Consider the following 24,221-nt stretch of genomic DNA (forward strand, 5'->3'; position numbering starts at 1 on the left):
GTTCATACAGAACTGTTGGCAGAATTCTGTTTCCTACAGTTATAAGACTGAGGTCCCCAATTCCTTGCCAGCTGGAATGGTCCTCATCCCCACAAGCATCTTTGCCATTTTGCCCTCCATTTTCAAAGCCAACTACAAACAAAACCCTTCACATTGAATCCTTTTCACATTGAGGCTCTTTTTTTGCTCAGAAAGAGCCCAGCCCTTTAAAGACTCACTGATCAGGACCCTCTAATCTAAGGGAATCTCCCTGTCTTACAGTCTGCTGATTTGAGACCTTACTTATATCAACAAGGTCCCTACCCAGCAACACCTACTTGAGTGTTTGACTGAATAACTGGGGGGAAGGGGAATAACCAGGGGTACTTACTGGATGTCCTTCATCCAATCTGCTAGTCACGGAGCTCCCACTCGTCTCTTCAAGGCCCTTTCATCCCCACTGATACTAATGAGCTAACTCTAGGACCTCTGTCCCTGACATGATCCCTGCCCTGTAGAGGAAATTACCCTCAAATTTCTTAGTGATGCAGTTTCCTCTTGCCAGCACCTTGGCTTTGGGTAAGGTGATTCTTCTGGATCTTCTTGAGGAACATAATCCTCTGGGGGGGGGGTGTTCTGGCCTCATATCATGCCTGCGTTCCGCATGTCCACTTCCTTCAGCTTCTTTATCCCATCCTTTACTGTCTGTCTACTGGGGCAATACCAGGTCTACTTTGTGGAGAGTTGGACACTTTTAACGGTCTACATAGAGCCACCCCAACAGTGAGATTGCCCCATGTCCCTGGTTCAGGATAAACCCACATCCTGTAAAGTGCCCCCAGTCAATGCAGTTTTCCTTCTCCAGCCTGACATTCTGGCCCCTAATCAAGCACCTCAGAATCCAGTCCCAGAGCTGCTGCTCATGCTCCTACACATGCATGCTGGGATAGTTCTTGCAAAACTCCTGAGTGGATACCACATGCATCTAGGGATGAGACTTCTGCACCATCTCCCAGTACAGTAAGTGTTAACCATTACTAGAGAAGGGCAAGCCTCCTTCATGTGTCCAGAGGGTCCTGAAGGGCATCCACTGAGGAACTTGATCAATTCTGCAGGAACTTAAGTTTTCCCCACAGGGGCACTGACTGTCACATCACGGGTCTGCCATGGCTGAGTGTCCAAACCTCTCTGGAGTTCCTCCACTCTCCCATTATGATTATGAGCTGCCATTCAGCTCTCTGCACCTTCCTCTACAGGACAGGGCTGCCTCTGTAAGATACTGCAGAGGCTCTCTTGTGTAGCCACTCACTGCTGTTAATAGCCCTCAGATTCCCATGATCTTTGTATGATGTATCAGTGGAGATCACCAGTAACCTGAACCTCCTCCTGGACCTCTCCTGATTCTGCAGCCCCCCACCCCTTAGTTACTTTCCACCGGCTTCTGTCATCCCACCTGCCATAGCTTTCCCCCAGACCAGGACAGTTTCTCAGCTCACCTCCAGTAACACCTGCCTCCAATACCATTCAGCTGCCCTTTGTGTCCCACCTTCCAGCGTGGTCGATGGACTCTTGGTCTGTCAGGCAGTGTGTGAGCTCGTCCCCAATCCCCATCTTTCTGCCTGAATTCTTGGGCCATTCCTGATGCCACTTGTGTTTCAGTGTTTGTGGGGAGCAGACCCCAGTACAGCATGATAATGCCAGGAATCTGTTAGGAGAAAGCCTCGTGAGAAGACATGGGGAAGGAGCCAGAAAGGCTGGGAGAACAGCAAATCTTGATGCAAGTCTGAATCTGAGGGAAGGAGACAGACAAGGAAGGTTGGCTGGAAGCATCCTAGACCCAGTGCAGAGTCAGGCAAGTTCATCAGGATGTTGGGGAGCCCGGGGGCCTCAGTCAGCCTGCAGAAGAGGAAGAGTCTTGCCTCAGTTGCCTTGCTGTTCCCAAGCACTGGCTGGAGGAATTCCATAGGAAGTGTTATCTCAGAGTGCATATGGCATCAGATCTGAGAGCACACAGTTGGGGCTGAGAATCAGTTAAATACCCTCAAGCTGAGTGTCAGGGTTGTGTCTTCTCACAGCCAGCACCATAATCTAGTTGAGAACAAACACTGATGATGAAAAAGAGAACAGAGGAAGACTGCTAGACAAGTACCTGTAAGTAGACAAGAAGGGATGAGGTCTACGGCAGCAGTAGAGGGAGCGGCTTTGCTAGCACCAGCATGAATGGGTCACCTGTCCTAAAGGCCTGGAAGGCCCATCACATGGGGACAGATGCTAGGACATGAGCATATGGTGGGAGAAATCTGTACATTTTTCCTTTAATGTGTTCAGTGTGCTCGGTGACATAGAAACAAGATCATTTACAGAAGAAAAACGGGGAAGGGGGTGCCTGGGTGGCTCAGTCATTTAAGCATCTGCCTTCAACTCAGGTCATGATCCCAGGGTCCTGGGATTGAGTTCTGTGTGGGTCTCCCTGCTCAGCGGAGAGCTTGCATTCCCTTTCCCTCTGCCTGCTGCTCTGCCTGCTTGTTTTCTCTTTGTATCTCTCTGTCAAATAAATAAATAAAATCTTTTAAAAACGAAGAAATGAAGAACAGGGAAGGGATATTGGATGAACTGAGAGCCCACATACCTCCAGGGCAGGGATGCCAGGTCCATGGGAGATGAGACACCCTGTGGGAGAGGACTACGCAGGGAGTCAGGTCCTCAGAGGACCTGTTTTTTGCTTTTTTTTTTTTTTTTTAGGGGACCTGGTTTCTGTCAGAGTTGTGAGGTGAAGGGAACATCCTGAAAGGATTGTGGATATTTGCTGATCATGGGCTAAGCATTCCAGGGGGCACAGTGGAAGGTTCAGGAGCAGGGGGGATCATTGAAGGAGGCAGGACAGGGTGTGCAGAGCCTCATGGAGTGAGAGTGCAGGATATCTGGGGGTCCATGAGTGACCAACAGAGGTGAAGAAGGGACATAATGATATTAGTCCTGGTGGACTCCAGGCAGATGGTGATGGTGGGTGTGTGAGAGGTGATGGGGAGGAGCAGGGGCTGGGGCTCTCACTTGGGCTCTGTCATTGGGATGACGAGGTTTGGGGTGACTGGGTCTTAGTTCTACATATGGGCCTTTTCTCAACCCTCAATTATGAGAGGCAATCCTTGGGGTAAGAATGGTGCTAAATAAGTCCATGGGTTCAATCTTGACCCCTGTGGGGCAGGAGTGCACTCACACAGGATGTCAGCTCTGCCTGTCACCTGCATTGGGAGAGAGACTTCTGTGACACCAGCTATAAGCCCAGTGCAGGGTGCCCTCTTATATCTTCTCCAGGGAGCATGAGGCCTAGGGGAGCTGGGATCTTAGTCCTCTAACACCAGTGCACACGTCCACACTGTGGAGTAGGATGTAGATATTGAGATGTTGTTCCCAAATAAAAAATGATTTTTGTTTAACTGAGTGTTGAAAAATTCAGAAAGGAGTCAAAAATAGAGATTCTACTTTGTGGTTTTCCCTCGGACTACCATCTATGGGCTGGAGAGAGGAGTTTTAGAGGGATACAGAATCCGCAGAAGAGGCACCAGGGCTCCTGAGCTTTCCTCTCCTGCCACCTCTGCCTGAGCCTGAACCCTGTGGAGTTCAGGGCTGTCTGGAAGGTTGTTCATTGTCCCGCTGATGTGAGGCCTCTGCTCAGACATCTCTACCTGACATTCAGTGCAGACCCCATTCAGGCTTCTCGTCAGAATCCATTTGAGAGCAGAGCAATGGTGGGGACTCCCTTACCCCTTCTCCCTGTGTGGGGTCTCAGGACCAGGGAGAGAAGACCCCTGGGTCTTCTCTCCTCTTCAGCCAGGCCCTCCCCAGGGTCTCCCACAGCTGCGGGCACCTGGGGAGGGCCCCAGACACTAGGGGGCGCCCTCATCCCAGATGAGGTTCAGAATGCTAAGTCTTTTCAAAAACCACACTGATGCGCCCTGTGTCCACCCAGAGTCACATAGATAAGGAAGATGTGGTACACACACGCACACCCACACACCCACACACCCACACACCCACATACAAACCATAGACTATTATGCAGCCATAATTGAGGATGCGATCTTGTTATTTTGACAATGGATGGAACTACAGGGTGGTATGTCTGCTAAATGAAGGAACCCAGACTGAGAAAGACAAATACCATACAATTTCACTCATACATGGAATCTGAACAACAGAACAAATGGAAAAAGAAACACACAAAAAGCAGAATCAGACCTGTAAATATAGGGAACCCACTGATGGTTGCCAGAGGCAAGGGGGTGGGGGATGGGCACAATGGGAGAAGGGGAGTGGGAGACACAGTCTCCAGTTCTGGAATGAAGAGTGATAGGAATGAAAGGCACAGCACAGAGAATTGCTGTCACATCACTTGTGTTGACAGGCGGCAGCTACACTGTGGTGAGCATAGTGCGATCACAGAAGTGATCAATGTGATGGACTCTGAAAAACAATCTGAGGGATTTGAAGGGGCCGGGGGTGGGAGGTTGGGGTACCAGGTGGTGGGTATTATAGAGGGCACGGATTGCATGGAGCACTGGGTGTGGTGAAAAAATAATGAATACTGTTATGCTGAAAATAAATAAATTAATTTTTTAAAAAAAGAAGTGATCAGTGTGTTTTATATTTGAAGCTAACGTAACCTTGTGTGTTCACTATGTTCAAATTAAAAAATTTAAAGAAATTAATTAGAAAGAATAAAATATAAAACATATCAATTTTTATTTATGGGTTTTGGATGTTTGAGTTATCCTACGTTCTTTGAAAAACTTCTCCTAATTTCATAACTTCTATGAACTCTATATTTTGTGACGTAAAAGAGTTTGACAATTAAAAACCAGCAGTTAACGAACAGGGAAAAGCCATAGTGAAATAACAAGAATAAATGCAAACATTGGAAACTCTAGACGACATGGACAAATTTGTAGAAACAGACAACTGATGAAGACTAATCATGAAGAAACAGCCAACCCGACAAGACCCATCACTAGTAAGAAGATCGAATCAGTAATCAAATCACAGAGATGTCCTGGATCAGGTGGCTTCACTGGTGAATTCTACCAAACATTGGAGGAAGAATCAACACCAGTCCTTCTCAAAGTCTTCCAACAATGAAAAGGAGAGAACTCTTCCTGACTCATCCATGGTGCTGGCGGGTCCAACATCCTAAAGCAGGCACAGGGACTACAAGAAAAGGAAAGCACCTGACTGGCCTGTTGCCTGGGCTCTGCAGCATGGTACATAAGTCCCAAGCCTAGAGACATCTATCATGAATCCTGCCCTAAAAGACCCTCACCCCAGACTCTGATACTTGACAGATACCACAGATGTGTGTACATTTCATTTTAATGTTGTTTGATAAATTTTGACAAATGAGGGAATGGGGTTCAGGAGGGGTGGTGATGCAGAAGGGGGAACTCATGGGGTAGCGTGGGGGTGCAGGTCAGAGTAGTGTCCCCCCCCACCCTCATGCCTGCTGTTGTCTCCTGAACAGAGTGTCACATTCCAGAAGGGATGGGTGAGCCCTCTCCCGTGGCAGTGTACCTGCAGAGAAAAGATGGCAGTTACAATAAGTCGTGGAGAGGCCATGTGGGGTTGGTAGAAACTCAGACACCTACACATGCGAGTGTTTGTGTGGGGTGTGGTGTCAGAGGGTAGACTGGAGGTGCATAAAGATATATAATTGGATGAGAGAGGAGAGGACCCCACACAGAAATAAACAAATATCCCAACATGGAATCAAGGTCAGGGGCATAAAGTTGTCATGCAGTCATCATGCACTCGGCACCCACTTCATGCACTCTATGGCATATACTAAGGAACAAGCAGACTGAAGAGTTGGAGAAGCCAGTTTGCTGAGATCCAGACTCGCTGTAGGAGATGTGCATCTCATTGTCAGCTCACTGCTACTGACCTCAAAGCGACCCTGCACATCAGTGAGGATCTTGGTATCATTTTCATCTGGCACAAACGTGATGGCCATGCCGTTGGGGCCAAGCTGGCCTGCTCGGGCCACCTGGAAGGAGGCAGAGGTTAGCCCTGGGAAGAGCCCATGGTAGGAAGACACCCAAAAGAAGGAGTGAGGATGTAAGGTGAGAAGACAGAAAATCGGGGGTGGTAGCGGGCACTAGGATGCTCTGTGGGTGTGGATCTGACCCCATGCATGTAGGTGTGGGAAGCCTCAGGCATGTGGTAGTTGGAGACAATGTTCATCTGCTCAGTGTCCATGCCTCGGTGAAATAGGTTGGTAGCTGCAAGAATTCCTTGTGGAAGATCTTTAAAATGGCTGATACGAAGAAAGTCCTCATGAGAAAGGATATTAGAAAAATGTTGACAGTCCCTTCTCTCAACAGTCTGATTTCCTCCCAAGGACAGAAAACATCCTTCATCTCTGACTCATCACTCCTCCTGGGGCATCCCTCGGTGGATAAGGGATAAGAGTTCTCCACCAGGAGCTGGGCCACCACAATGCAATGCTGCACAGACATCACAGAGGTCTCTGCCTGTGTGTGGAGAGAAGGGGGATGTGGGTCCATGTGTGTCGGGGAGAGAGAATATGCACGAGAGTGGGAGGGTTCAGTAAGTACACTCCTCTCCATGAGTCCCTCTAAGCGTCTCTTACTCCCTGATACATGCTTCCTTTCCTGCTCTCCGTATAGCTTACTCTTTCCTCCTTTCCTCTGGTTGTGATTTTCTTGAGCAGGTTGGCCTCTGAGAAGATACAGTACCGAAATCTGGCAGGCATATTAGGAGGCAGGAATGAGGTATTCCATGAAAAAGCGCTAAATATTGGAAGTAGAGTCTGGAAAGTCCAAGATCAATATTCCTGCTTAGGAAGCAAACGTAAGACCTACCCTAATTCTGGGAAGTAGTTTTACTTGATCGATAGTCTACATAGTCGATAAGCTGACAGAATGTTTCTCCTCAGGGCGTGATACGAGAAGAAATAAATTCAAGAACGTTAACAGGGCCAATGTAGGTTGGGATTGTCAAGAATTAAAAACCCTTCATGGTTTTTATATTTTAGGTTTGCTTTGTTTATTGGGATTTACATTTACTGACTATCTGACCGTGACAGGCATGGAATGGAAGAGCAGCCCCCACCTTGCTCGTGCTCAGCCCCTTGCATCCATCAGACACATCACCAGTTTGGCCAAAAATTACATATTTAGCCAATCCTCATTGTTCCCATATTCTGTATTTGCAAATTCTCCTAGTTGCTAAAAATTGTTTTAACCCCACGATCAATATGCATGGGACTTTCATCATCATTCAGGGACACACACAGAGCAACAAACACATTTAGTCACCTGATATGCATGTTCCCAGCTGAGGTGAAACATTTTTATAGAACTTGGAAATGTGCTTCTCAAACTTAAAAAGTTGCAAAGACACTCTGGTGTCTTTACTTTATCTAATGCAACCCAAAGTATAAAGCTAGGATAATCAGAAGAAAATTGTCAAAGAGATGAAAAAGGAGACCAGCGTACAAAATGAGGAGTTTAGAATTAATCTCAACTATATGTGGATCCTGGATTGTTGACACAAGCAGGACTCTAGGACAGAGGAGAAAGGATGGAGTTTTCAATAAAAAGTGAATTGACTACTAACTATTCATGAAGGAAAACCCTAGATTTGAGCCTTTTCTTCACACCATATACATGCAAAAACAAACCAATTAAAATCCATAAAATTTCAGAAACGTTTACAAGAAACACTTTATGATTCTGATTTAAGAAAGAACTTGTTATGCAGAACATGGAAGATGCTTGCAATGGAGAAAAAAATTCATTTGTTATTAGCTTAAAATTGCAAGCTGCTGTTCACAAAAGACATTATTAAGAAAGTGAAAAGACAAGGCACAAATGAGGAGAAATTCTTTGCCTCACATGTTAGCACCAAACACCAGTCCACGGGACATGCAAGCACCGCTCTGGTCAGTGAGCATCAGACAGACTACTTACAGAGTACATGCCCTGAAGCTTCCCATTTGCCACACTTGAGTGGCAGCGAGAAGGCATGGGAACATTTGAAGAGCTCAGTCCGTAAGTGGTCCATGGAGGATTGTTTCCCAAGGGACAGAGTACAGTGAACGCTGGGAAAGGAGATAAATGGGAAAGGGACAAAGAAGAAATATAAAAGATAAACATGTATATGGAAATGTGCTTTCTCTCTTTCACTGAGAAAAATGCAAATTATCACCCTAATGACAACATGAATGCACCTGACAACATACTATGTGTTAGAGCCCGTCACAAAGGACCATGCATTGTAATTCCAGTTTTAGCAAATGTCTATAAAAGGCAAATCGACAGAGACAGAAGGTAGATGAGTGGTTGCCTAGGGCTGGGGAGAAGCGATGGGAGAAGAGGTGGAGTGGCACAAGGTTTCTTTTAGGGCTGATGAAAATGTTCTGAAGTTTGTTATAGTGATAGTTGTACAACTCTGTGAATATACTGAAAACAACTGAACTGTACCCTTAAATCAGTGAATGATACGTGAATAAGATCTCGGTAAAGCTGTAATAAAAAACCCGTAGTGAGAGAGTGTGCTGAATCCACGGGAAGCTCGAAGTTGCGCTGACTGACTGAGAAGAGCTGTCAGGGCAGATGGAGAGGCAGGAAGCATCTGTGATCCGTCTCCGCCTGGACAGCAGGTGCACTGGGGATCTGTCTGATGTGACTGTCGTGGAAACATAGGGTCTACTGAAGGCTTGCAGCTTGCAGGGGGAAGGCTTGGAGGGTAAACTGCTGTTCATTTCAGTCATTTTCAGCCTGGCTCCAGACATGAGGCTGTTATCTGCTCGCCCCCAGTCTGTTGTGGAGAGCCAGCAGAAGTCCCTACAGCAGTTTGAACACAGCTTGTGGAAGCTAAGGTGAGCAAGTAGGACGCTGTCTTCCAAACATCAGGAATGAATGTTCTGATGGCCGCTTGCTGGGTTTTGGTCAAGGGGGTGCAGCGAAGATGCAGGCCAGAGTGCTTGCAAACTCACCGCCAATAGGACAAGCCCTTACTCATATGGCTGAAGCAACTTCAAGAGTATATAAACATCTGGGGGCTTCACTCCTCTTCATTTCCCCTTTTTTTTGCATTTTGGGAGGCAAGCATATAAGCAGTAGAGCATGGAAAAGCAACTGTAGATATAGGGACATTTAGAAAGCTACCCTTGCCCAGGGAAAGGTGCAGACTCATAAATGACCTGAGAGGTTCTTAAGTTGGCACCTTTCGTGGATTCCTGGGACAGAGACTACATACACAACAGAATGACCAAACACAAAGAGCAAAAAATAGGAACAAAAAAAGCTCTGCAGACTCCAGGGGAGGGGAGGATCTAACTTCTAGGATTATTAATTATTACCAAGTATTATTACCAACTATTACCAGGATTGAAATGTCCAGTTTTCCAAAAAATGCACAAGCCTACAAAGAATCAGGAAAATATGACTTTTGAAAGAAAAAATATCAATGGTAGAACCGTCTGAGGAAGAAGAGAAGGCAAACCTGCTAGAGAAAGACATTAAGGCAACAGTCTTACAGATGTTCCAGCGGAAGTCAGGTGATTAGGATCTCTCTATCTGTTCTCTCCTGATAAACAAGAAACAGAAATAATCAAAAGATAAGGATAGATGATGATAGATAGATAGATAGATAGATGATATATAACATAAGAGGCTACCACCCTTCTGTAAAAACATCAACAAATAAACAACACAAGTTGATGACTGTGGCTCTGGGAAAGCTCTGGACTATCCTGAGGAAACAGCAGAACCATATGGAGCACAAAAACCAAGAATGGCTGCACAGAAAAGCACAGGAAGCATTTCACCTGTGTCATCTGTCCTTCAGTCTGGAGCAGCTCAGAGCAAGGAAGATGCCCTTAGAGGGATTTCACCTGCAGGGAAAAGAGAACAGGAGGATTCCAGCCATCCTGCTCACCTGTGGAATCTGCATCTGTGCAACCAAAGACTCCCACAGTCTCCACCAATGCTGAACCCCCCGATGGATCTGTGGGAGCAGGAGCCCCCAGAGTCCTGCCGCTTCATCTCCTTCCCAGCGCTGGAGCTCTCACTGTGGTGAGACCTGCCCCCAGCGGTCCAAGTCCCAGCTGTGCTCCACTCTCCAGGATTAGGATCCCACATAACCTCACCATCTACAAGGGCTGGAGATGCAGCTGCACTGGGCTCTACCACTTGTTCCACATTTGGAGGTTTGAGCAAACAATACTAGGGTCATGCAACTGCTGTTCTACATCCCTTTCTTTGAGTCCTGATGGGGGCTTTGATGCAACATCAGTCCTGTTGCTCTGCGTACACCTCATGTGTACTAAACTGGGGCTTTGACCTGTCATCCTGGGGCCATGTTGCTGCTGTTCTGTGTCCTGTCCACTGGGTCTTGAGTCACAGCTTTGACACACCATCAACAGGGTCAGACTGCTAATGCCCTATGCCCCACCTAAGGGACCTAAGTGGGGACTTTGCTCCACCATCACTGAGGCATCCTGCTTCTGTGCCATGCCCCTGGGTCCCAGCCACTGCTGTCCCCTCTCATCCCCTGGCCCCTGTCACAGCTTGAGTCACTACTTAAGCCACAGAGAATCTGGTTCTATGAGTGATGTGCAGAGGCCCAGACCTCAGGCACTGGTGCCATTGCCACAGAAATTGCTCCTGTGTCCAGGCTCCAAGTGCTCAGTTAGGTCTGTGCACCTCTAAGCTTGAGACCCCAGTTCCACTGACAATGTGAGGTCCAGCACGCCAGACCTACTACTAAAAGGAATCCCTTGACTACAAATTCTCCCCACAAGCAAGAAGAGGACCCTAGCAGCCTTTGCTACTGAGGATACCCAGCAGCCCTAGCCTCCACTGCCATCATAGATGGGGCAACAAAGGAGACCCTAAGGTCTTTGCAGATCTTGACCTCAGCTGATGGAGGTGCACAGAGACAAAACCATCGCTCCTTTCCCAGAACTGGAAATGCTGCACCCACCCAGACAATGTTCCTGTACCACCTTCACATGAAAGCCTTTCCTCACATTCCATTCAGAGGGCAGTCTGAAAAGGCTGGGATAGGTGACTAACCCTGCAATGCATAGACATCAACACAAAGCCAGGAAACACTGAACACCAAGCAGGTATGATGCTCCCAAAGGAACACAATCATTTTCTGGCACTGACCACAATGAAATGGAGATCTGTGTTTCCTGAAAAGGAATTGAAAATAATTATTTCAATGAGGCTCAGCAAGATTGAAGAGATTAACACAGATACCTTAGTGGTCATAAGAATGGGTTTGGTATATTTGAAGTGTTCAAAGAAAAACCTGCTAACCAAGAATATTGACTCAGCAAAGCTGTCCTTAAGATTGAAGGAGGGATCCTGGGCTCTGGTTTTTGCCTCCATCAGAAAGGATAAATACCCAACTTTTGTAGTGACATGGATGGGACTGGAAGAGATTATGCTGAGTGAAATAAGTCAAGCAGAGAGAGTCAATTATCATACGGTTTCACTTATTTGTGGAGCATAACAAATATCATAGAGGACAAGGGGTGTTAGAGAGGATAAGGGAGTTGGGGTAAATTGGAAGGGGAGGTGAACCATGAGAGACTATGGACTCTGAAAAACAATCTGAGGGGTTTGAAGTGGCGGGGGATGGGAGGTTGGGGTACCAGGTGGTGGGTATTATAGAGGGCACGGATTGCATGGAGCACTGGGTGTGGTGAAAAAATAATGAATACTGTTATGCTGAAAATAAGTAAATTAATTAAAAAAAAATTGAAGGAGAGATAAAGACTCTCCCAACAAAATCTGAGGGAGTTGATCTCCACTAGACCTGCCTTATAAAAAAAATGCTAAATGGAGTTCTTCAAATGGAAATGAAAAGACACCAATTAATGAAGTGAAAACACATGTGCCACTTCCTAATGGTGCACGGGAGAAGAATGAGGTACAAAGAAGTCAGTTGTAAGAGAGAGAGAGCAGGGATGACAGCTGAAAGGACTGTGGCCCCGAACAACTCCTCAGTCCTGTATCTATTAGATACAAGATAACAGCCACCAAAGGAGAAGAAGAAAGTTACACATTAGTTAAGGTCTTGTAGGTAAACAAGAAGGAATGTGAGTCATACATTGATCATAAGTCTTGTTTTTTAAATTTAAACGTTATGTTATTTTTTCAGTGTTCCAAGATTCATTGTTTATGCTTCACACCCAGTGCTCCATGCAATACATGCTCTTCTTAATACTCACTACCAGGCTCAGCCAACCCTCCACGCCCCTCCCCTCCGAAACCCTCAGTTTGTTTCTCAGAGTCCATAGTCTCTCATGGTTCGTCTCCCCTTCCAATTTCCCCCAACTCACTTCTCTCCTTCTCCCAATGTCCTCCGTGTTATTTCTTATGCTCCACAAGTAACTGAAACCATATGACAACCAATTCTCTCTGCTTGACTTACTTTACTCAACATAATCTCCTCTAGTCCTGTCCATGTTGATACAAAAGTTGGGTATTCATCCTTTCTGATAGAGCCATAATACTCCATCGTATATATGGACCATATCTTCTTTATCCATTTGTCAGTTGAAGGGCATCTTGGCTCTTTCCACAGTTTGGCAACTGTGGCCATTGCTGCTATGAACATTGGGGTATGGATGGCCCTTCTTTTCACTACATCTGTATCTTCAGGATAAATACCCAGTAGTGCAATTGCAGGATCATAGGGTGGCTCTACTTTTAATTTCCTAAGGAATCTCCACATTGTTTTCCAAAGTGACTGCACCAACTTGCATTCCCACCAACAGTGTAAGAAGGTTCCCCTTTCTCCACATCCTCTCCAACACATATTGTTTCCTGTCTTGTTAATTAGGGCCATTTTAACTGGTGTAAAGTGGTATCTCACTGTGGTTTTGATTTGAATCTCTCTGGTGGATAATGATCATGAACATTTTTTCATGTGTCTGTTAGCTATTTGTATGTGTTCTCTGGAGAAGTGCCTGCACATGTCTTCTGCCCATTTTTTGATGTGATTATCAGGTTTTTGGGTGTTGAGTTTGAGGAGTTCTTTATAGATTTTGGATATCAGCCCTTTGTAGTGTCACTTGAGAGTATCTTCTCCCACTCCCAACCATTGTTTGGTTGACTATTTCCTTTGCTGTGGAGAAGGTTTTGATCTTGATGAAGTCCCAAAAGTTCATTTTTGCTTTTATTGCCTTTGCCTTTGGAGACATGTCTTGAAACTAGTTGCTGTGGCCAATGTTGAAGAGGTTACTGCCTATGTTCTCCTCTAGGATTTTGGTAGATTCCTGCCTCACATTGAGGTCTTTTATCCATTTCGAGTTTATCTTTGTGTATGGTATAAAAGAATGGTTCAGTTTCATTCTTCTATACATAGCTGTCCAATTTTCCCAGCACCATTTACTGAAGATACTTTTTTCCCACTTGATATTTATTCCTGCTTCGTTGAAGATTAGTTGACCATAGAGTTGCAGGTCCATATGTGGGCTCTGTACTCTGTTCCACTGGTCTATGTGTCTGTTTTTGTGCCAGTACCATGCTGTCTTGGTGATCACAGCTTTGTAGTAAAGCTTGAAATCAGGCACCACGATGCCCCCAGTTTTGTTTTTCTTTTTCAATATTTCCTTAGCAATTTGGGGTCTCTTCTAGATCCATAAAAATTTTAGGATTGTTTATTCTAGGACTCTGAAAGATGCCAGTGGAATTTTGATCAGGATGGCATGAAAGTATAGATTGCTCCAGGCAGTATAGACATTTTAACAATGTTTATTTTTCTGACCCATGAGCATGGAATGCTTTTGCATCTTTTTGTGTCTGCTTCAATTTCTTTCATGAATGTTCTGTAGTTCCCTGAGTACAGATCCCTTATTTCTTTGGTTAGGTTTATTCCCAAGTAGCTTATGTTGTTCAACATAGTACTAGAAGTCCTAGCAACAGCAATCAGACAATGAAAGGAAATAAAATGTATTCAAATTGGCAAAGAAGAAGTCAAACTCTCTCTCTTTGCAGATGACATGATCCTTTAGTGGAAAACCCAAAAGACTCCACCTCCAAACTACTAGAACTCATACAGCAATTCTGTAATGTGGCAGGATACAAAATCAATGTACAGAAATCAGTTGCTTTCTTATACACTAGCAATGAAAATATAGAAAGGGAAATGAGAGAATCGATTCCATTTACTATAGCAACAAGAATGATAACAGGAACTTTAATCATTTTTAATGCTTTTATTTGTTTTATTTTCAGTGGTTATGTTCTTACTTACAATGATATGCTTATACTACTGTATCCTTATTAATCAAGTTGAGGGAATCCTATTGACTTCCTGTTTTGACTGGTGGGGATTTATTGATTTTGGAACACTTACCTCCTCTCCTCCACTCTTCCCACTATAGATATATTGCTAAGTTAAGTGATCAGAACCCAGTACTTCTATGAATACACTCATTACTGTATACTTTAACATTTTTCTAGGTGCTCTTTTTTTTTTTTTTTTGCCCAAATTCCATCCACATAATGTTAGTTCCTCTAAATGTTCTACCATATTTTGTGTTCTAGTTGTCTTCCTCCCCTCTATTCCTTGAGGGCCTTGGAGTTGACTTGAGGTCCTGTATTCCTTTGCTCTTAACTGCTGGCCTGACTCTTCCCCAGACCTGTTATTTAGCTGCCAGTTGGGAACACTCCTTCACCATTTTTTTTTTTTCAGGTTGAATCTACCAAATCAGGTTACCATAACTTTCTTTTTCATGGTTAGCTTATTATTTTGTTGGAGCATATGGTCAAGTAGAATTAGAAAAGATTGGTCTGATGAAAATTTATTTGAATTCATGCATTTACAAAAATATCTGTATTTTACCTCATACTTGCCAGAGAATTTTGCAGAGTGGAGAATTAATTGCCGATAATCATTTTCTCTCATATTTTTGAAGGTTTTGGTCTGCTGTCCTCTCGCATACAGGGTTACCAAGAGAAACTTGATGTTATTCTTATTCTTTGGTTGATAACCTGTATTTTCTCATTTGTGTTATTCAAATTTGGTGTTACAGAATTTCTAATAATGTTCCCTACATCTTTTTGTTTTGTCTTTCTTTCAGAAAGTATGTTAGACTTTCAGTGGGGATTTTCAATATAAAAAAATTGTGTTCTGGGATGCCTGGGTAGCTCAGTTGGTTAAGCATCTGCCTTCAGGTCAGGTCATTATCCCAGGGTCCTGGGATGGAGTCCCACATGGGGCTCCTTGCTTAGCAGGGAGTCTGCTTCTCTCTCTCCCTCTGCCCCTCCCTCTGCTTGTGAGCCTGCTCTCTCTCTTTGACAAACAAACAAACAAAATAAATAAGTAAACTTGTGTTTCAATTTCTGGAAAATTCTCTAATGTTATTTCTCTGATAATTTTCATCTTCCATTTCTTCTTTTTCACTTCTGAAACTCCTATCAGCAGGGAAAACCAGTGTCTAATTCTTGTTTTACAGATGCTAAATCTCTCAACCATCTCTGAGGATTTTATGGATGGCCTCAGAGATCAGCTCTTCTCTGAAACCCCTCTGTTTCTTAGAGAAGAGACCCTCTGGAGAATAGGAATGTAGGTTTCCAGGATTTTACATCTAGGGTGTGGAAGGCAATGGAGGACATAGCATTTTACATACAAACTTTTAACCAAAGCCTTGTGTCAGGCCTGTCTTTCAACTCTACCCTATTCTGCGTCTGATATCTTCAGGATTGAGCATCTTCAGGATTTGATGGAGGAAATTGGCATTCTTCTTTTTTGTATTTTTTCTATGAGTGATGGGATCTATGTTTCCATCTTCATTAATCAACTGCCAGAATCTTCCGACTGCCTTCTTTCTACTGGACTTTTTTATTGGGAGTGGGGTGGGGGGGTGGAATTTTTGTTGCTTTTGTCCACACTCTTTTTCAGCCATTTCTTTTATTCCTTTACTAAAAATTTGGTGTAATCTCATATTTATATTATATTCTAAGATATGATCCCATACTATGTTACTTATTTTGTTGCTCAAATTGTTCCAGCTCTGGTTACCAAAAGCTCTTTTATGTTTTTTTGTGGGTCCAAGACCAGGAACTGGATGTGCTACTGGGGTATCATTGTTTCTAGGCCCTCCCTGCAGACCAAGCTAGGTAATACATGTATCATACAAACCCATGTAGACACACATGTCTATACTTGTTTTTGTATCTATTTGTATTTATATGAAGTTACATTTGAGTTCATACTGAAGCTCCTGATTCTAATCTAGTACTACCGCTTCATTCAACGTGAGACCTTTTTAACATTTTATTTTATTTGTTAAAGATTTATTTATTTATTTTAGAGAGAGACAGAGAGCACGAAGTGGGGAGGGGCAGCGGGAGAAAGAAAGAGAAAATCTCAGGGAGACTCCCTGCTGGGCTTGGAGCTGATTGTGAAACTTTATCTCATGACCCTGAGAAGATGACCTGAGCTGAAATAAAGAGTCAGATACGTAACCAAAGGAGCCACCCAGGCACTCCTATATTAAAAATTACAATTTTTTCTAATTTTGAAACTTATTGAGTCCATTAATCCATTCTACTCAAAGTTCCTCTAAATTCTAAATAAACACCAAAATTATTACTAATTAGCAGTTTAAAATTAATCATAAATCTATTTTATTACATTGTAGACTTATTAACATGTTTCTTTTTTTTTTTAAAGATTTTATTTATTTATTTGACACAGAGAGAGAGAGATCACAAGTAGGCAGAGAGGCAGGCAGAGAGAGAGAGAAGGAAACAGGCTCCCTGCTGAGCAGAGAGCCTGATGCGGGACTCGATCCCAGGACCCTGAGATCCTGACCTGAGCCAAAGGCAGAGGCTTTAAGCCACTGAGCCACTCAGGCACCCAATATGTTTTCTTTGCTATGAGCATTTGTTATGAGTATTTGAGCACAAAAATAAATGCCCAATTTGGGGACTTGGAGACTTGGAGCATGTTGACTTTTTTAGAATTATCACAGAAATTTATTGTTTACAGTTGGTTGTATTGAGTGAAACACATGTTCTTAGCCTCTTCATTTAAGCAAGAAATATTGCAACCACAGGTTTCAAATCTTCCTGCTTGTGGAAGAATTACATGCCAATAATATTCTTCTGACTCTACAAAGAACATTGGCTTGCATTTGTACCTTCTAGAACACAGAGATGTTGATTACATTGGCCAACCATCTGGGTTTGCCAGGAACTGAGAGTTTTCCTGGGATGTGGGACTTTCAGTGCTAAAACTGGGAAATTCCTGAGCAAACAGGGAAGAGTTTGTTTAAATATAGTTTGCTTTAATATTAACATCCAGAAAGCAATTATTAGACAATCAAGTACAGTTATAGATTTTTTGGATGTTAGAGGTTACTTTTATTTAGGGCAGAGCAATGCTCTTTGAAAGCCAGGTGTTTTAGGAGATGTATTTGTCAGAAATTACATTTGTAAGTTCAATTTTGTGTCACAAAACTAAATCTGCTTTTCTGCAACTGAAGAGGAAGAGAGAATATTTTCTTTTTCTTATCATTTGAAAAATTTTCTTAGTGGGAATTCAAAGAACCTACAGTTTTCCAGGCCAAGTGCTGGAATTGCATTAATAAACATTAAGGGAAAAAAGGCTGGTCTGAGAGGGTCAGTCAGACAATAGAGAAAAAAAAGGGTGCAGGCAACACTTTGCACCAACATTACCCCTCACTTAGATCCAGTTGGTGATGTATGTAATTGATTCAATGGTAATTCCTTGACAAACTAGGAATGACTAATTATTATTTTGTTTCTGAGATTATAACTTATTTTTTGAGCTGGCTTAATAATGCCTTTGCCATGATCACAGCATAGCAATAGTGGCAAATATTGCTATAGAGCATATTACAATAACTCTTCAAATTGTATTTTAATTGAAAATCATTGATTTGTGTCCATCCTAGACACAATAGTGAGGAAATTCTCTCATAGTGAAATGATTGCTTCTCAGAAGTTTGAAGGAAAAAGAAAAACCAGGTATGAGAGAGAGCTGAAGGAAGTAAACGTGGGCACAGTAGTTCCATCGTCTATCCAGAAGTACATGGGGATGGCCCAGTGCCTCAGCGTCCTGATGAGCTGTTATTTAGTTTTATGTGATATTCTGTGTTTTTAAAAAAAGATTTATTTATTTGAGAGAGAGAGATCAGGGGGAGGGGCAGAGGGAGAGAATCTCCAGACTCCCTGCTGAGTGTGAAGCTCAAAGAGGCACTCTATCTCATAACCCATGAGATCACAACTTGAGACAAACTCAGCAGTTGGACACTCAACAATCTGACTCACCCAGGCACTTCATGTGATACTGTGTTTACTTTCTCATTATTCTAGCCTTTAATAAAGCCTTGGCAAATTTTCAGTTTATTTTTTCTTTTTCTTTCTATGCTTTTGGTTATTAATGGTGGTCAGTATAAGGCAATAACGTGGTAGCAGGAATGCTCAAGAGGAATTTTGAGGTAAGAGCTGGGGCTCCCCTCCCAAGAGGAGATTGTTTTATCTTTTTATAAATGATTTTTAAAATGATTTTTATTATGTTATGTTAGTCACAATACAGTACATGATTAATTTTTGATGTAGTGTTCCATGATTCACTGTTTGTGTATAATACCCAGGGCTCCATGCAATTCATTCCCTCCTTAATATCCATTACCAGGACAACACATTCCCCCCAACCCCACCCTCAGTTTGATTTCTGGAGTCCATAGTATCTCATGGTTCATCTCCCACTCTGAATCCTGCCCCACCTTCATTTTTCCCTTCCTTCTCCTAATGTCCTCCATGCTATTCTTTATGTTCCATATATGAATGATATAAGTAATATAACTGTATTTCTCTGTTGATTTATTTCACTTAGCATAATCTCCTCCAGTTCCATCCATGTTGATGCAAATGATGGGTATTCATCCTTTCTGATGGCCGAGTAATTGTCCATTATATATATATACACCACATATGTTTTGAGTTCTTTTTTTTTTTTTTTATATTTTCAGTGTTCCAAGATTCTTTGTTTATGCACCATACCCAGTGCTCCATGCAATAAATACCCTCTTTTATACCCACCACCAACCCTCCACCCCCCTTCCTTCCAAAACCCTCAGTTTGTTTCTCAGAGTCCACAGTCTCTCGTGGTTCATCTCCCCCTCTGTTTTCCCCCAATTGCTTTTCCTTTACTTCTCCTAATGTCCTCCATGTTATTCCTTATGCTCCATAAGTAAGTGAAAACATATGATAACTGACTTTCTCTGCTTCACTTATTTCACTCAGCATAATCTCCTTCAGTCCCATCCATGTTGATACAAAAGGTGGGTATTCATCCTTTCTGATGGAAGCGTAATATTCCATTGTATATATGAACCATATCTTTCTTTTTATGATTTTTTATTTATTTATGTGACAGAGAGAGACACACACACAGCAAGTGTCTGTTCATGTCTTCCGTCCACTTTTTAACATGATTATCTGTTTTTTGAGTGTTGAGTTTGAGGAGTTCTTTCAAGATACATCTCCAAAGGCAAAAGAAACAGTCAATAAAACTAAGAGGCACACCATAGAATGGGAGAAGATATTTGCAAATAACACTACAGAGAAAGGGCTGATATCCATGATCTGTAAAGAACTCCTCAAACAACACTCAAAAAAACAGGTAATCATGTCAAAAAATGGGCAGAAGACATGTACAGACACTTCTCCAAAGAAGACATACAAATAGCTAACAGGCACATGAAAACATGTTCATTATCCTTATTCATCAGGGAGGTTCAAATCAAAACCACAGTGAGATATCACATTATACCAGCTAGAATAGCCAAAATCAACAAGACAGGAAACAAGTGTTGGAGAGGATGTGGAGAAAGGGGAATCCTCTTACAATGTTGGTAGGAATGCAAGTTGGTGCAGCTACTTTGGGAAACAGCATGGAGATTCCTTAAGAAATTAACAAAAGACCTACCCTATGGCCCTGCATTTGCACTACTAGGTATTTATCCCAAAGATACAGATGTAGTGAAAAGAAGGGACATCCATAAACCAATGTTCATGGCAGAAATGGCCACAGTCATTAAACTGTGGAAAGAACCAAGATGTCCTTCAACAGACGAATGGATAAAGAAGATATGGTCCATATATCTCCAATGGAGTATTATCAGAAAGGATGAATACCCAACTTCTGTATCCGCATGGATGGGACTGGAGGAGATTATGGTGAGTGAGATAAGTGAAGGAGAGAGAGAGTCAATTATATGGTTTCACTTACTTGTGGAGCATTAGGAAAAACACGGAAGACATTGAGAGAAGGAGAAGAGAAGGGAGCTGGGGGAAATCAGAGGGCGAAATGAAACATGAGAGCCTGTGGACACTGAGAAACAAACTGAGGGTTTTGGAGAGGTGGGGATGGGTATTAAGAAGGGCACATATTGCAAGGAAGACTGGGTGGTGATGCCTAAAAAATGAATTTTGGAACACTGAATGAATAAAATTAAATTAAAAAAAAAAAAAGAAAAGCTCAACGGCACTTGGCATCAGGGAAATACAAATCAAAACCACAATGAGACAACCCACCAGTCAGAATGGCTACAATGAAGTCTGGAAATGAGCGCTGTTGGCAAGGTTGCAGAGAATGTGGAACCCCCCTACACTGTTCGTGGGAATGCAAGCTTCTGCTGTCACTCTGAAAAACAGTATGGAGGTTTCTGAAAAAGTTGAAAATAGAGCTGCCCTACAATCCAGCAATTGCACTGCTAGGTATTTAGTTTAAAGATACAACTAGAGTGATCCGAAGGGGCAAGTGCACCCCAATGCTAATAGCAGCAATGTCCACAATAGCCAAACTATGGGAAGAGCCCAGATGTCTATCAGCAGATGAATGGAAAAGAATATGTGGTGTATATATAGATATACCATGGATATAACTAGAGAGTATTATGCTAAGTGAAATAAATTAATTAGAGAAAGAGATCATATGATCTCACTCATATGTGGAATTTAAGAAACAAAACAGATTGGAAACATCTGTAGTGCCCATATCTATAACATCAATCTGTCTAAAACCAGACAATGCCAGATTTTTAGGAACTCACATTCTAAGCCACCAGCTCCAATGACTAGAACTTTACATGTATCTAACAAAAACTGGAGAGATTCAGTGTTCGAAATCAGGGTGTGTGAAGGGTCCAGATCGTTCGAGGAACTTCTCTACATGGTTCCAGCAACCTTCCCAGTCTCCAGTGTCCCCCACACCCACCATCCACAGTCATTTTCTCAACCAGCAGCTCCTCTAGTCTCCTTCTTTTCTTCTCTGGCCCCTCGCCTTCTGCTATATTGTTTTCTCCACATGTGGGTTTTCTGTGAGCCTGGTTACATAGCCCCCTATGTGAGCTTCGTCACAAACCCCCTACCCATCTTCCTACCTAGTCTTGCCTGTCCTTTATTCAGTCTCATGAGTAACTAACACTGGTGAAGTTATCATAGAGATTTTGTCCATGTTTAGGAATGCATCAAAAGAATAGGTCTTCTGGTATCAGGAAGAGTAACTGGCATTCCCGAGGTCAAAGGAGAATGAAGAGTAACAGCAGCACTCTCAAAATCTACAAATGGAGGGCACCTGGGTGGCTCAGTGGTTTAAAAGCCTTTGCCTTTGGCTCAGGCCATGATCCCGGGGTCCTGGGATCAAGTCCCGCATCAGACTCTCTGCTCAGTGGGGAGCCTGATTCCTCTTCTCTCTCTCTCTCTGCCTACTTGTGATTTCTGTCAAATAAATAAATAAAATCTTTAAAAAAAAAAAGTGATGCAACATGGGGGCTTAAGTGGGTAGGAGAAGAATAAATGAAACAAGATGGGATTGGGAGGGAGACAAACCATAAGTGACTCTTAATCTCACAAAACAAACTGAGGGTTGCTGGGGGGAAGGGGGGTGGGTTTATGGACATTGGGGAGGGTATGTGCTTTGGTGAGTGCTGTGAAGTGTGTAAACCTGGCGATTCACAGACCTGTACCCCTGGGGATAAAAATATATGTTTATAATAAATAAAAAATTAAAAAAAATTAAAAAAAAAGATCTACAAATGGAGCTGTACATCTACTCTGGCCATATATGATCACATTTTCAGGGTGAGTGCCACATCTTGTCCTAAGAGCAAGCTAAACAGCTCCTCTACCTGAGATTCTTCTCTGTTGGTTTCTCAGGACTTGATCCATACCTAGAATAAGTATATGAGAATATACTACAATTAATCCATGATCTCAGTGGTATGTAAAAGCTGATCATCTGATCAAAATCAACAGCCTTTCCATGTGAGAAGAGTAAAGCATACAAGGCATTGGGTGAACAACACACAAAATACAGGCAATTCTGTTGCCTTGACTGATTCTAGTCATGGAACACTCTCAATACCATCTTTTTTTCTGGAAGAGTACTGTCGGTCTGCTCCTTCTGACTGGTGTGAAGTCCAGTGGTTTTCAAGTTCATCACACGTTGGCGTGTAAGTTGGATCAGGTGGCAAAAAGGGTAATTTCAAAGCCAGTTTTCCAGGGAAAGGTGGACAGAAGAAGAGGGGATGTGTGGGTCACTAAAGGAGAGATTATTCATCTTCTCCACCCGAGGGGCCGCATCCCAGCTGTCTGGACAATAGTACGGGGAGACAGCTCCCCCACAACACACACACTGAAACCCACACTGCCACCAGGGCCGCTACCTCCCCTGCTGGCACTGCAGACACCACCCAGATGTGGCCAGGTCTTCCTTCTCTTGGTCCTCCTCTCTCTCTTCCTCCTTAGCCTGTCACCACGCAGCCAGCTATTCTGGAGGGAGGAAGGCAGGTAGGGTATGAAGGGGACAAGCAGAACCCTCATGGAAGGATATGGTCACTGACTCAAATATTTTGTAAGTATTCTACTTGTGATTTCCTTTGGCCCCTTTGTTAAGAGTGTTTAATTTCTACCAATTTGTGAATTTTCCAGTTTTCCTTTTGTTGTTGATTTCTAACTGCATCCCATTGTGGTTGGATAGTTTGTGTGATATCTCTCTTTTTGATTCTGTTGAGTCTTAATTTGTGGTCTGACATGTGGTGCATCCTGGGAATGGTTCTATGTACCCTGGAGAAGAACGTGTATTCTGTTATTTGGGGGTAGAGTGTTCTGTATAACGGTGTCAGATCTAGTTGGTTTTTATGTTTCTCAAGCCCTCTGTTTCCTTAATTTTCTTCTGCTTAGTTGCTCTATCCAATTTTGAGAATGGGTTATTGAATTCTCCAACTATTATTGTGGGTCTCTCTACTTCTGCATTTCATTCTACGAAGCTCAGCTTCATAGATTTTGTTGATCTGTTATTAAGTGCTACTCACTTATAATTGTTACATCTTCATGTCCTATTGACGCTTGTGTTCACATATACTGTTCTTTTTGTCTCTTCCAAAATCTTTAAAAAGATTTTATTTATTTATTTGACAGACAGAGATCACAAGTAGGCAGAGAGGCAGGCAGAGAGAGAGGAGGAAGCAGGCTCTGTGCTGAGCAGAGAGCCCAATGTGGGTCTCAATCCCAGGATGCTGGGATCATGACCTGAGCTGAATGCAGAGGCTTTAACCCACTGAACCACCTATGCGCCCCCTCAATTTTTTTGATTTTAAGTCTATTTTGATTGATATTAGTAGAAATTCTCCAGTTTACTTTTGGTTATTTTGTGCACAAAATACTTTTTCCCATCCCTTCACTGTCAAACTATTTGTGTTTTTTGATAAAGTGAGTCTCTTAACTAACATATAGTTGGATCATCTCTCTGTCACTATTCTTCCCAGCTCTATGCTTTGATTGGAGTATATTTATGTTCATATCTTTCTTGAAATTGGATGAGTTTTCAGCCATTATTTCTTCAAACAATCTCTCTTACCATTTTCTTTCTCTTCTTTCTGCAACTCCCACAATGCCTATGTTGGTCCCCTTTATGTTATGTCAGTGCTCCAGTAGGCTCTCTTCTCTTTTCTTCAGTTGTGTTCATTTTGTTCCTCAGACTTGATCATTTCAATGATCCTACCTCCAAGTTTAGTGGTTCTTTCTTCTCCTTGCTGAAATCTGCTCGTGAACACCTCTAGTAAAACTTTCATTTGAGTTGTTGTGCATATCAGCACTGGAATTTCCTTTAAGTTTCTCCTTATGTTTTGTGTCTCTTTTACCCATATCTAATTTTATTGACTTCTT

General features: G+C 42.8%; 1 protein-coding gene and 1 pseudogene across 1 annotated transcript in view; one reads left to right on the forward strand and one right to left on the reverse strand.

Moving 5' to 3' along the window:
• LOC101690568 (HLA class I histocompatibility antigen, alpha chain G) overlaps positions 1-24,221 on the forward strand; it is a 171,935-nt gene that overhangs the window by 68,424 nt on the left and 79,290 nt on the right.
• Positions 21,454-22,614, reverse strand: LOC123387561 (annotated as a pseudogene).

The sequence above is a fragment of the Mustela putorius genome, unplaced genomic scaffold, assembly GCF_011764305.1.
Source record: "Mustela putorius furo isolate JIRA1106 unplaced genomic scaffold, ASM1176430v1.1 tig00003856_pilon_pilon_pilon, whole genome shotgun sequence".
NCBI lineage: Eukaryota > Metazoa > Chordata > Mammalia > Carnivora > Mustelidae > Mustela > Mustela putorius.